Consider the following 13,076-nt stretch of genomic DNA (forward strand, 5'->3'; position numbering starts at 1 on the left):
GCCAAAGACCTTGCTTTGAAAGTTCCACTCTTGATCGGAGTGGAGATCCTGGGGAACCCTGAACCGGGAGAAGAACCCCCCGATGAGCACGTCCGCCACCATCTGCTCCTCTTGGTTAGTCAGCACATAGGCTTCTGGCCACTTTGTGGACTAGTCTACCACTGCCAAAAAGAGTGGAGAAGGGACCTATGACTTTGATGGCCACCCTCTCCATTGGTTCACCAACCTGGTACTGCAGCAGGGGGGTGTGCAATTGTTTTCCAGGGCCTTTCTTGGTGGTGTAGTCATCGCACTGCCGTCAGTGGGTGCCGTCATGGCAGCAGTGTCCCCAGTAGTACGGGTCATGGAGGCTGGCCAGCATTTTGTTGATGCCGGAGTGCCCTATCCCTGATGCACCGTGGTTGGAATGAAGTACAATGTTCTGGAGTGAGGCAGGCACCACTAGTTGCAGGAGGCCCTCGCCTGAGACAGGACTTGCATCGGCAGTGCAGAATGTCCTCCCGCAGTTCCAAGGTCCACTGTGACCACAACCCCTTCACAGCCTGAGAGAGAGGGGCTACTTCAGACCAAGCAGGAAGCTGGTCCTCTTCCTTCCATTTCATCAGCAGGCTGAGCTTGGGGTCCTGCCTCTGCTTGGCCATCTTGTGTCGGAACAGGGGCATCTGACAAGGTGGTTCACCCGACTGGGTGGCGCTTGGCTGGTGTTGATGTGGTGTTGAAACATCCCAGCCCACCCCCCATTCTACAGCCTAACCACAAGGAGGTGCTTAAACTCCTGCAGTAAGGTGCAGAGTTGGTCGCTCTCCTGCTCCTGGAGATCCTCCTTGCCATGCTGGTATACCTCCACCACGGATTCACTAAGGTGGCTTCCTGCCATTTTCAGGTGGCGCGCAGCTGTTGCATTTTTTTTCACCCCCCTGTGCTCTGCTCTGCTTATTGGGATCCAAGGAATGGTACCAGTGACTGCCGCCACTCTTTTGCTCTGCTTGCATCCTTTGCAGGAGCCCTTGAAAGAGCTGGCACTTGCTGGGAATCAGGGTGAAGAGATGGCGCTTGCCAGCATCCCCGTAAAGCCTGTTGCTCTGGGTGGGGTGGTTGGTGCATCTAGAAGGAGCAGTGGGCCCGCTCCGAAAGTCACTACATTTTTTGAGTTGGAGGGCGGTCTGTAGTGACCGGGGTTTGGCAATGCACAGTACTTGAGGAGTTCACCAGGTCCCATCACTTTGATGAACTGGAACTGGGCTTGCTCCTCTTGCTCTCAGGAGGCAGCGTCCGTATATACCCACAGGGCTTCCTCTCCAGGTTGAAATATACAACCTCCTTGATTAATAACAGTCTATATTTTTACAAAGTTTGCAGTGTTTAAATCGCACATGGTTGATTACTCTATTTTTTGTTTTGGCATAAGAAATTTGGTATATAAGCATTTATATCTGGCCTTAATTTTATTTTTGTCTTTTGCATAAACATCTACTGTATATGTGGTTATTTTATTTAAGTGTTAATTGTTAAAGCAGTCTTTATATATTACATTCAATAATCTGGTTTACACTGACATTTTGTTTTCATCTCGTATTTTCTTTGACTGTTTAATCATATTTTATTTTTTGTTGTTTGTTAGTTTTAACATTTTAATATTTTTGCATTCTATATTTCTTTTAAAACTCCCACTTATTATGAATACATTTCATTTTTATTCTTTTTTTCTTATATAATCAACTCCCATTTATTTTGAATATATTTCATTTTTATTCTTTTTTTCTTATATAATCAAGCCATATGTTTTGTTTTAGACTTTGTTGAATATATGTCTTACAGGAGTGTTTCAATTTTATTAATTGGGTACTCTTGAGGCATAATTGTATTTGTCACACCTTAAAAACTAAATCAGATTGCACATTGGTGGTAATTCTAGAGATTCACTGTGTTAAACAGAGCGTGCACGCACTGCAATTACACAATTTTTGTTAAATTGTGTGATAATCAATAATGGAGGATTTTGTAACAAAATATGTACAAAATATGATGATCATTCTGAATGTATAATTCAGAACTTAGAGAATGAATTTCAATGTGCTGAAATGGATGCAAACTTGTTTGAAACTGATCCATAGAGTAAAAAGAAAAATAAGAAACAAAAATTGGCTTTCGTGATATATGGTTTGAAATAGAGTTGTGAAATATGTTCAGATAAACTGAAAACTCTAGAAAAATGTTTGTTGAGACTTAAAGTTTGAAAGAGGAAACAAAAGAATTGTTAAGTGTTACTGGGGCATCGATGGCTGAGGGGCAGCAGATGGAAATGCGCAAGGAGAATGTGACGCAGTTGCAACAGTTGATAGACAGTCAGGAAAAAATAATTACATTGGAAGTGAATCTGCAGAAGTCACAGATTGCATATCAGGGATTGTGGAAAGTGTCAGATGAAAATAAAGACAAACGCGTTGTGCAAGAGTTGCATGCAGTACGTAAATATACTGAGATTCACAAAGAGGAAAATAAAGTTACGGCAGGACCTGAGTCAGAGCCTGATAGTGAAGACAGTGATGTCCTAGATAACTGGAGGTCACATGAGGAAAGTCAGGAAAGTAATGCAGTCAGCGTAACACTGGTTGGTAATGACTTGAAATTCTGGCACTTAGTGATTAGCAAGTAGAAGGGTTTGGTATACCATACATTGGGTTTGATACAGTCAAAAGACGTGATGAGGAAGGTAATGAGGGTACTGAGGGGAGTGAAGAAAAAGATACAGCTAAAGCAAGACTGGTAGAGATAGGGATAAAACTGAGCACAACTGAGATATTTGCCCAGGAATATTTTATTACAAATATTTTCGTGAATGTATGTTAAGTGTTTGTTTGTTTGTTTGTTTGTTTGAAGGTATTTGGCTAAAAGGACAAAGTGGAAAGCAGCTATCAGTGATGTAGCATATACTGTATTTCTGAAGCCACAATGTTTTATCGTTAATCTTTCCCCTCTCACTGCACAGATGTAAATACAGGCTTTCCCTTGGAGAAATAAAGTATACATTATACTATCTAACGGTAAAGTATACATGAAACATACATGTTATTCTGCTGAAAACTATTTAAGGAAAACTTAAACATAGAGAGACCACAATAATTCAAAGGGCATAATAATAGGAGCATACTACTGACCGCCAGGTTCAGATGGCGAGCAAAATAATCTGTTATACAGTGACATTAGAAATGCATGTAGCAAAGGAGAAGCCATACTAATGGGGGATTTCAACTTCCCCCATATAAAATAGGAAAATCCAGTGGGGAGCATGACGGATGAAATTGAAATGGTGGAAATTACAAATGATTGCTTCCTAACGCAATTTGTCAAGGCACCGATTAGAGGGGAGACATGCGTTGATTTAGTATTTTCAAATAATGAAGACAGAATAACTAAAACAGAGGTCAGAGAACCACTGGCAAACTCAGACCACAACATGGTCTCATATGAAGTGATTTTTAAAACCCCAAAAGTAATGACTAAAGCTAAGGTTTACAATTTCAGAAAAGCAAACTATGAAGGTATGAAACAGAGACTAACAGAAGTAGATTGGAGTAAAATAGAGAAAACATCCACAGAAAATGGATGGCTGTTTTTAAAAAATGTAGTACTAGAAGCGCAAAACAATTACATCCCAAAAGTGGACAAAGCTAAATTTAAAACAAAATTGCTAAAATGGTTTAATAGATCAATTTAAAATTATTCAGCAAAAAAAGTCACTTTACAGAGTGTTTAAAAAGGACCAAAAACAAAGTACACAGAAAGAGTACATGGAACTGCAAATGCAAGTCAAAAAGGAAGTTAGAAAGGCCAAGAGAGAGATAGAAATGAACATTGCTAAGGGGGCTAAAACCAATTCCAAAATGTTTTTCCAATATTACAACAGCAAGAGAACATTTAAAGAGGAGGTTAAATGTCTAAGAGATACAAATGACAAAATCATAGACTAAGAAAAAAAATAGCAAATACTGTATAATTAAATGATTACTTTTCACAAGTTTTTACAAAGGAGGATACGGACAACATGTCCCACATGTCAACCAGTTCTTATCCAGTTTTAAATAACACTAGCATAACCGAGGCAGAAGTGTTAAAGGGACTAGGAGTTCTTAAAATAAACAAATCCCCTGGGCCAGATGAGATACTCCCAATAATACTCAAAGAAATTTAAGAAGTTATATACAAACCACTAACCAAGATCATGAAACAGTCTCTGACACAAGGGTTGTATCGACAGACTAGAGAGTTGCAGACGTAATACCAAAACACAGAAAAGGAAACAAAACTGAACCAGATAACTACAGACCAAATAAGCCTGACTTATATTATATGCAAACTTATGGAAACTATAATAAGATCCAAAATGGAAAATTACCTATATGATAACAGTATCCTGGGAGAGAGTCAACACCGTTTTGGAATAGGGAGATCGTGTCTAAGTAACTTGCTTGATTTTTTTGAGGATGCAACATCGATGATGGATAATTGCAAAGCATATTACATGTTTTAATTAGAATTCCAGAAAGCTTTTGACAATGTCCCACATAAAAGATTAATTCTCAAACTGAACGCAGTAGGGATTCAAGGAAATGCAACTACATGGATTAGGGAGTGGTTAACATGTAGAAAACAGAAAGTACTGATTAGAGGAGAAACCTCAGAATGGAATGTGGTAACCAGTGCAGTACCACAGGAATCAGTATTAGGTCCTCTGCTATTCCTAATCTACATTAATGACTTGGATACTTGAGATGACACAAAAATAGGAGGAGTGGCAAACATTGTTGCAGCAGCAAAGGTCATTCAAAATGATCTAGACAGCATTCAAAACTGGGCAGACACATGGCAAATGACATTTAATAGAGAAAAGTGTAAGGTACTGCATGCAGGCAATAAAAAATGTGCATTATAAGTATCCTATGGGATATACTGAAATTGAAGAAGGAATCTATGAGAAAGACTTAGGAGTGGGTTAATGTTGACTCACAATGACTTCATCTAGACAAAGTGGGGACGCTATAAAAAAAAGGCCAACAAGATGCTCGGATATATTGTGAAAAGTATTGAATTTAAATCAAGGGAAGTAATGTTAAAACTGTAAAATGCATTAGTAAGATTTCAACTTGAATACTTTGTTCAGTTCTGGTCACCTCGCTACAAAAAAGGATATTGCTGCTCTTTAGAAAGATTGCAAAGAAGAGCGACCAGAATTATTCCAAGTTTAAAAGGCATGTCATATGAAGACAGGCTAAAAGAATTGTATCTATTCAGTCTTGAACAAAGAAAACTGCACAGTGACCTGATTCAAGCATTCAAAACTCTAAAAGGTATTGACAATATCGACCCAAGGGATTTTTTTGACAGAAAATAGGAGGCACTTTTTACACAAAGAATTGTGAGGGTCTGGAACCAACTCCCCAGTAATGTTGTTGAAGCTGACAGCCTGGGATCCTTCAAGAAGCTGCTTGATGAGATTATTTGATCAATAATCTACTAACAACCAAATGAACAAGATGGACCAAATGGCCTCCTCTCATTTGTAAACTTTCTTATGTTCTTATGTTCTTAACTTGCATAACAGCCTACTGTTTTATCAGAAGCCAGATGAAACATTGTTCTTCACCAGAGGGATTGCGGAATGATATTTTATATCATGTTTACAACCAACAGGAATATGTATTGAATGTAAAATTCAAATATAATGGAATGATATAAACAAGGGGACGGGGTAGGATGCAAACTGGGAAAATTCCATATGAAATTATGGACAAACTTGGAGAAGGCCATTTTAAAAACATGAACTTTTGAAAAAAGATAGGAGTTTAGTTTAATTGTGCTGAATCATCAAGGATATGATAAGAGAGTGAAAACTGTCTTGGAAACAAGTCTGCTGGAGAACTGAAATTACTATGTGCACTGATGCAGTTAGTCTAGTGTGGTAATTGTGAGCAATGAATGAGCTGTTTTGCCAATAGAGAAACAAATGCATCTTATCTGTGATTGATAAAAGGGAACAACACTCCCAGTGGAGGTTTTGGGACTTTCATAAACTTTTAAAGGAGAAGCTTTTTAAAACTAAAAAAAAAAGTAATGTTACAAATCACATACATAAAGATTTAGAGATAATTTGAGTACAGACACAGGCCTGAGGCTTTCTCTTCTCCTACAGGTTCATCTGGAACTGATCATTTATACTGCAGTATGTTTACAACATGATGTGGACGTAGGCTCTAAAATACCCAAGATAGAATTTGGTAGACATTCTTGTGGTGACTCATGGAACTTCAGTAACTTTAATATTAACTGTGATTTTCTTTTTCAAGTCTGGGGATGTACTAATTATAACAGATATACCTGTTTGTATGGAGACAAAGGGGGGATTTGCACTTAATATATCTCGGTAGAGATCTTGAGAGTTGATCGCTTTTGTAGCAAAACAGATCATTGACATAAAAGTAGTAAACATTTTTTCTCTCATACAGACTGCATCAGAAACGCATCCCCAGATGAAAGAAAGAAAATTCAAGCAGAGAATGACCCCTCGTGAAGGTTGAAATTAAATCAGATATTATTAAAAGAATAAATACTGCACAGGTCCTGAGATGACATTGATGAAGTTTATGTGGATTGGAACACGATGCTGTTCATCAGAACTGAGGGGATCATTCCTGAGGTGTTCATGCAGCCAGTTCCAGTACACTTGTGGGAACTTGGAACCTGCATAACTTTATAATGCAGTATGCACTACCGTGTATCTGGAACAAAAGCATAAGTTGCTGAGACTATCATGAGGAAGTATCTGAAACCACAATGGACATACTAACATGTGGGGAACCATTCCGGTCTGCATATCAAAAGAAGAAGAAATGTTTATGTAACATTTTTTGGGATGTGACGGGCTTTGTTAATTTAACTATATAATGAAGCAGCTTACACTTTGAATGGCATCTTGCAGAAGGTGGCTAACCAATCAGTTAATATACCTGATAATGAAACTACGTATTATAAACATGGGGTACAGATTCATGCAGTTTAAGATGCCAAAAGTAATATTTTAGAAATCCTGGAGTGCCGAGATGGGAGAGCTATATGAAGGAAGTTGGTGGGACCTGATCTTTAGAGAGGCATGTGTACTGATGATTGCTGCATTTTTGTCAACTTTATTGATTTGAAATGTTTGATCAAGAACTATAGATCAGAGTTGAAGTATGTGTGACACCAAGCACTGAATAAGTATATGCCATTGATACCCAACGTTAAAGGAATGGGAGAATAGAAGCATGGAATGTGTACATAGCATTTATATAGTTTAACAATATTTGCTTTTACGGCTAATAAGTATGTCAGAAACAGCAAAGACAAGGTAACAACCTACACATATTGTAGAGAATAGAATAAGAGGGACATGTTTGAATATTATCACACTTCTGTAATTTTTGTTGAATTTAATCCAGTGCTGTAGTATTCAGACAGTGCTGTGGTCAAGACATTAAGGAGAGTCATTTAAGCTATGACTGGCAGACAAAATAGAAATATTGCCCATGATTTTAAAAATCCCTATTCAACAAACTGCAGGTGGATAGCATCACACCCCAACACAAGAAGGTGGGAGAAGGAATTTCCACCCAGAGCGAAGAACAGGAGATCCAAAGAGGCCCACTGTCAATAAAGGGACGGCAGAACTCTGATTACAAAAAGTATGGAGTGAGTCGCAACCAGATGGAGCGGTAGCCCACTTTCAAGGATTAATGGAGCTCAGATTGCATAGCAAGTGAGAATACTGATCCTGATTTTCAAGGGTGACCAGTGGCGAGAGACTGCAACAGAGGAACACAATCCTACAGGCAATATGTTACTAAGAATGTCATAGCGACCTCATTAATTCTTGGGCACCACAGTCTCTGACTCATTTCAAAGCATAATTTTGTTTAATTTTTTTTTATTAAGCTTAGACAGTACTCTCTCAGCTTAAAGGGGGGTTTGTAAGCAAATTAGCTATGTTTTATTATTACAATATTGCAGGAATTACACACTACTGACAACAACTGGTAAAACACTGCATTAAATGGCAAATATATTTATCCATAATCCTTGAACACAATTGAATGATAGTTTTTATGTACTGTACGATGTTGTAATTAGACACTATTGAATATTAGTTTGGTATAATTATGTACAATAAGATTGAATGTAAGAACCTAAAAGCATTTGTCACACACGCTGCAGTACACTTGACAATCATTTAGTCACAGCGTGAGCCCAGACTGAGTGGAGCCAAGGTTTGTAAGATTTTGACCAATCAGAGAGTTTTGATAAGGACGCCTTACTTTCTATAGGTTGCCTGCTATAGGGACTAGGGGTGGAACTAGGGCTATTTAACCCCGGGAAAATTTGAATGAAAAGTTGTACTGAGCTTGGTGGCTGGAGTCAGGCCAAGAGATCCTTTTTGATTCCTATATTGAAGATCAGAGACGGAGAGGTGCGATGAGGAGCAGCAGCAGTGGATCCAGTGTGTGAGCAGAGTAAGCAGTCAATGATTCCCCAGGTCAGAGACGGAACAATGGCGGGTCCCGAGTCAGAGACGGAATGAATAACACACACAGTATGCAAACACTAAACAGAACATAAACACACATGCATGGATCGCTACACTAGCCAAGGGGTTATCTGGAACAGAGAACACAGGATTCTCATTTATACTCTAAAAAGATATTATGATTTTGGTCTTGAATATTTCTGATAATTATTAACAAGACAATTACTTTAGACTCAAATTCTGCAGAGTACATTAGACAAGTGGTTTTCAACCTTTTCATCTCAAGTACCAGTGTTTCCAGCAGGGACCACCAGGTGTACCAGTAACTATGTGCAATTATAAAGGGCTTTTGTTAAATAGAGACCTACCACATTACAACTGTTTTTCTCACTGAAAATGTGACAGCACAATTTAATTATTTGAGTTCATCACCACAACAACCCAGAGTGGATGCTTTGGTTCCGCATCAGTAACTTTGATTGTTCACAACAAATACTCATCATAATTTCTCATTTCTCAGCGATGCAATGGTACAACAGATAGATATATTATGATAGTGTGGTTAAGGGAGTATTGGGGTTGAGAAGTCAAATCATCATAAAGAACACCTGCCATTGCATATCAGTTACAAGCCCGTGGCATTCGAATTTTGGCATGCCTCTAAATGCAGACATTTCAAATACAGGATTGATCTGCACATTATTATCACATTAGGTAGGGTATGTGTTTAATCACTCAAGGAGGGCTTCTGATAGAGTGTGTGGCCACCCTCCCAGATGGGGGTAGGTCTGCATTAGTATATGCACTCGAAACTATGTCCTCAATCCAGTGGGACAGTCACTGCTTCAAAAGGGCTTGTCCCACGGTCCTTTCACCATGACAGATGAAGAGCTGGTCAGACTGACGCAGTGCTCTCATTCTATCTACATAGAATGAGATGGAGTTCAATCTCTGATCCTTCTCTGAATAAAAAGGAGGGGGATGGAAAGCCTCTTGTTCCACTGATTGATTCAAGTTGAAAGCTGTAACCACCTAAGGGAGGAAAGCGGGGTTTGTGCGTAACAACAATCTGTTTCCATCATCCCGAACACACACACAGGATCTGTGCACTGACACAGCCTGTAGCTCACTAACCCGCTTAGTGGAGGTGATGGCTAACAAAAAGGCTTTCTTCATAGAGAGATATTTCAACTCTATGGAATGTATAGGCTCAAACGGGGCTCTAATAATAGACTCCACTTGGGGAGGATGTCCTGGGTGCCAAAGAGTGCCTCTCGCCTGACTAAAGAGATCTAGGAAGACCGGGAGCAAGGGTATTGGCGGGAATACATACAAGAGTGTCCTGGGCCACTTGTGAGCTAGGGTGTCGATGCCTAATGGACCACCGCAGCGGTGGAGGGAGAGATTGACTCGGGCCCTCCTGAACCATTTCCAAACATGCTCTACCACCTGAGGGTGGAGTCGCCATTCTGACAGCTGAGGACCTTACCTCAAGAGGAGCTCCGTCACTCAATTCACTACTCTAGGAAGATGAACAGCCCAGAGGGATAATAAGTTCCCTTTTGCCCAGGTCAGTAGATGAAAGGCTATGCGGATCAACCCTGGGGACCGAAGTCCTCCCTGCCGATTGACATATGCTACTATAGGCATGTTGCCCGTGTGGACATGTCTCCTCTGGAGCACTGGGAGGAAATGCTGGAGAGAGAGGTGAACCGCTCATAGTTCCAGTGCATTTATGTGCAGGGATGTCCAACGACCTGACCAGGACTCACGCATTCCTCTGCCTGCTCAGACCGCACCCCAACCGGAGTTGGATGCGTTTGTAATCACCACCTGGCGACTGTGGATTACTTCCATCCTTACACCTTCGTGCAGGTCAGAGGCTTGCCTCCACCAGCACAGGACTTCCTAGCATACACGAGACACAGTCAGCCAATGGTGTCTGTCCCGTTTGGGGTGTTGCCGAAAGGCATTGAGCCATGCTTGGATCGGGTGCATGTGGAATAACCCTAGTTGGGTGGCTGATGAAGTTGCAGCCATCAGACCCAATAGTTTCTGACACAAAAGTAGTGGTACTATGGATCCCTGTTGAAACAGGGCTAGACAGTTATGAATGGTAGCCATTCTGTCATCTGGCAGGCAGGATCGCATTATAAGGGAATCTAGCCAGAGACCCAAGTAAACCTTAATTTAAACCGGTATTAATTGGCTTTTGGCACCATTGAGGGTGAGACCCAGTCTCGCCAGATGCTCTGTCATGATCGCAGTGTGAGCCACTGCTCCTTCCTGCGACTGGGAACACATGAAACAGTCATCCAGGTAATTCAACACCCTGATCCCCTGCAGCCACAAGGTGGTTAGGATGGCATCCACGCACTTTGAGAAAGTATGGGGGGCTAAGGAGAGGCTGAATAACAGCGCGGAATACTCAAAGACACTTCCCTGAAAGGCAAAGCAGAGATATTTCCTGTGCGCGGCATGAATAGGGACATGAAAATGCGTGTCCTTTAAGTCCACAGTGGTAAACTAGTCACCCAGCCAGACAGACTGGAGGTTATGGCGATGTGTGACCATTTGGAACCTCCTCTCCTTCAAGAACCTGTTGAGTTGTCTCAGGTCTAGGATGGGGAGAAGGACCCCATTCTTTTTTAGTAACAAAGTATTTTGAGTAGAACCCCTCCTCTCCACAAAATGGATGGATTGTACCTCCTCCAGAAAACACAGAAAGGGAACATCAAAAAAGGCTGGGGGTTCGAAGTTTGTGCCGATCTGAATACAGAGCGGCACTATTCAGGTGCTGCCTTCCAGGGAACCTCGCTCCAGAAGCACTCAAACTTAGCTCGATGGAGGGGTAACACCAGTCTCTGATGCAACCTTATTGCTGGGGCCCGTCTCCTGGGTTACCTCCTGGACCTCTGTCTCCTGCTGCACTAAGGAGTCTGAGGTACTCTAGGACCTTAGCCATTTGGTTTTTCAGGTCCGAGATGTCCTTGGCCTTTCTACTTTGCCTTGCCTGCTTATTGCCAAGAGTCTGTGAGCAACTGGGAGCTCAATGGACTGGAGCCTGTGCACAGGGTATGCTCTGTGACGGGCTCGAAGGCAGGCGGATGAAAGGGGAGGACAGGGCTCCCAACGCTGCTGAAGGCTCAGCTGAGTTGGCTTAAGAAGCCGTCGTGTGAACTCTGTGTGCCTCCTGCACAGGGTCCAAGGTTGGAAGGCTGGACAGATCAAATAGAATGTCTAATCTCTTAGGGCGGAGGAGGCATGCTTCATCCCCAAGCACTTAAAACACAGGAGGTGTTTGCCCTGTGGGGGAAGCATCCCTCCACAGGACGTGCAAGGGTGGAACTTGGACATCTCCGCATCTGGGGCACCGAGGCACTGAGACACCGAGGGCGCCGAAGCACTGAGGCACCAAAGCACGAGGGCACTGAGCACCAGGGGCGTAAGCGCCGAAGTTAGTGGGCTGGGTGTCTAAAAACCGTGCAGTCACACAACCAGAGCAGCATGTAGTTTACAGTGGAGTGGAGCACAGTCTTCAGACAGTATGCAGAGAAAGAAAGAAAAAATAGAGAACTATGTAGGTTTTTTTTTTTTTTTTTTGAGACCCAATGCATCGAGCTGAGTGGGTTAATGCATGGAAGTCTACTCTACAGTGGACTGAATCAGGCCCAGTGGAGGAAGCACATGTTGTATTTTTTTATTTTTTATCTGCAAGCAGTGGAAAAAAAACACACACACACACACACACAGCAAAAGCTGAAGGGTAGGGTATTATTTAATTAATTATTTATTTATTTTATTTTAGGCCGTATACACAGAGTGGGCTGGCCAAGTCAGCCCAGTGGCGTCGACTCAACAGCGGGTGCAGAAGAGCTGGGTCCCAGTGGAGGAACGTCTTTTTTTTCTCTCTTTGTTCAAAGAATCGATCGTGCAACTGGAGAGGTTAGTTATACCTACCTTACCTACCTGATAGTGAGAAGCAAAAGAGAATGTGAACTCCGCGGAGTGACTACTTATTCCCTCGGCAGGCGGGACGGAGGACGTCACCCACAGGTCCTATTGGCAGCTCTGGTGTAAAATGCCCAGTAAATACCTGACCTGTGGCAGGCATATCCCAAAAGTATTGGGTGTTGGTCATGTTCGAATTGAAAGGGAAACTACTTAATATGATGCTCAAAAAAAACATTGTCCATGCTACCTGCATCAATCCTGCTATTTATGAATATGTAAATTACCACACGTCCAGGCTTACCCAGTCTGATCCTTTACCAAATCCTAGAAAATGTAAATTACCACACATCCACGCTTACCTAGTCTAATGCTATACCATATCCTAATGCATAATTCAACACTGCAGTACACTTCATAATTGTATATAAAAAGAAAACAAAGAATATCTCTGTACTATCCCAGACTTCAACGCTTAAATCCAAACCCCACTGCAGTAAACTATGTGCCATATTTACAGTAAATCCCCTGACAGTTTGGAAGCTGGGTAATCACATTCTATTTACAG

The sequence above is a fragment of the Polyodon spathula genome, chromosome 1 (genome assembly GCF_017654505.1).
Source record: "Polyodon spathula isolate WHYD16114869_AA chromosome 1, ASM1765450v1, whole genome shotgun sequence".
Classification (NCBI taxonomy): Eukaryota; Metazoa; Chordata; class Actinopteri; order Acipenseriformes; family Polyodontidae; genus Polyodon; species Polyodon spathula.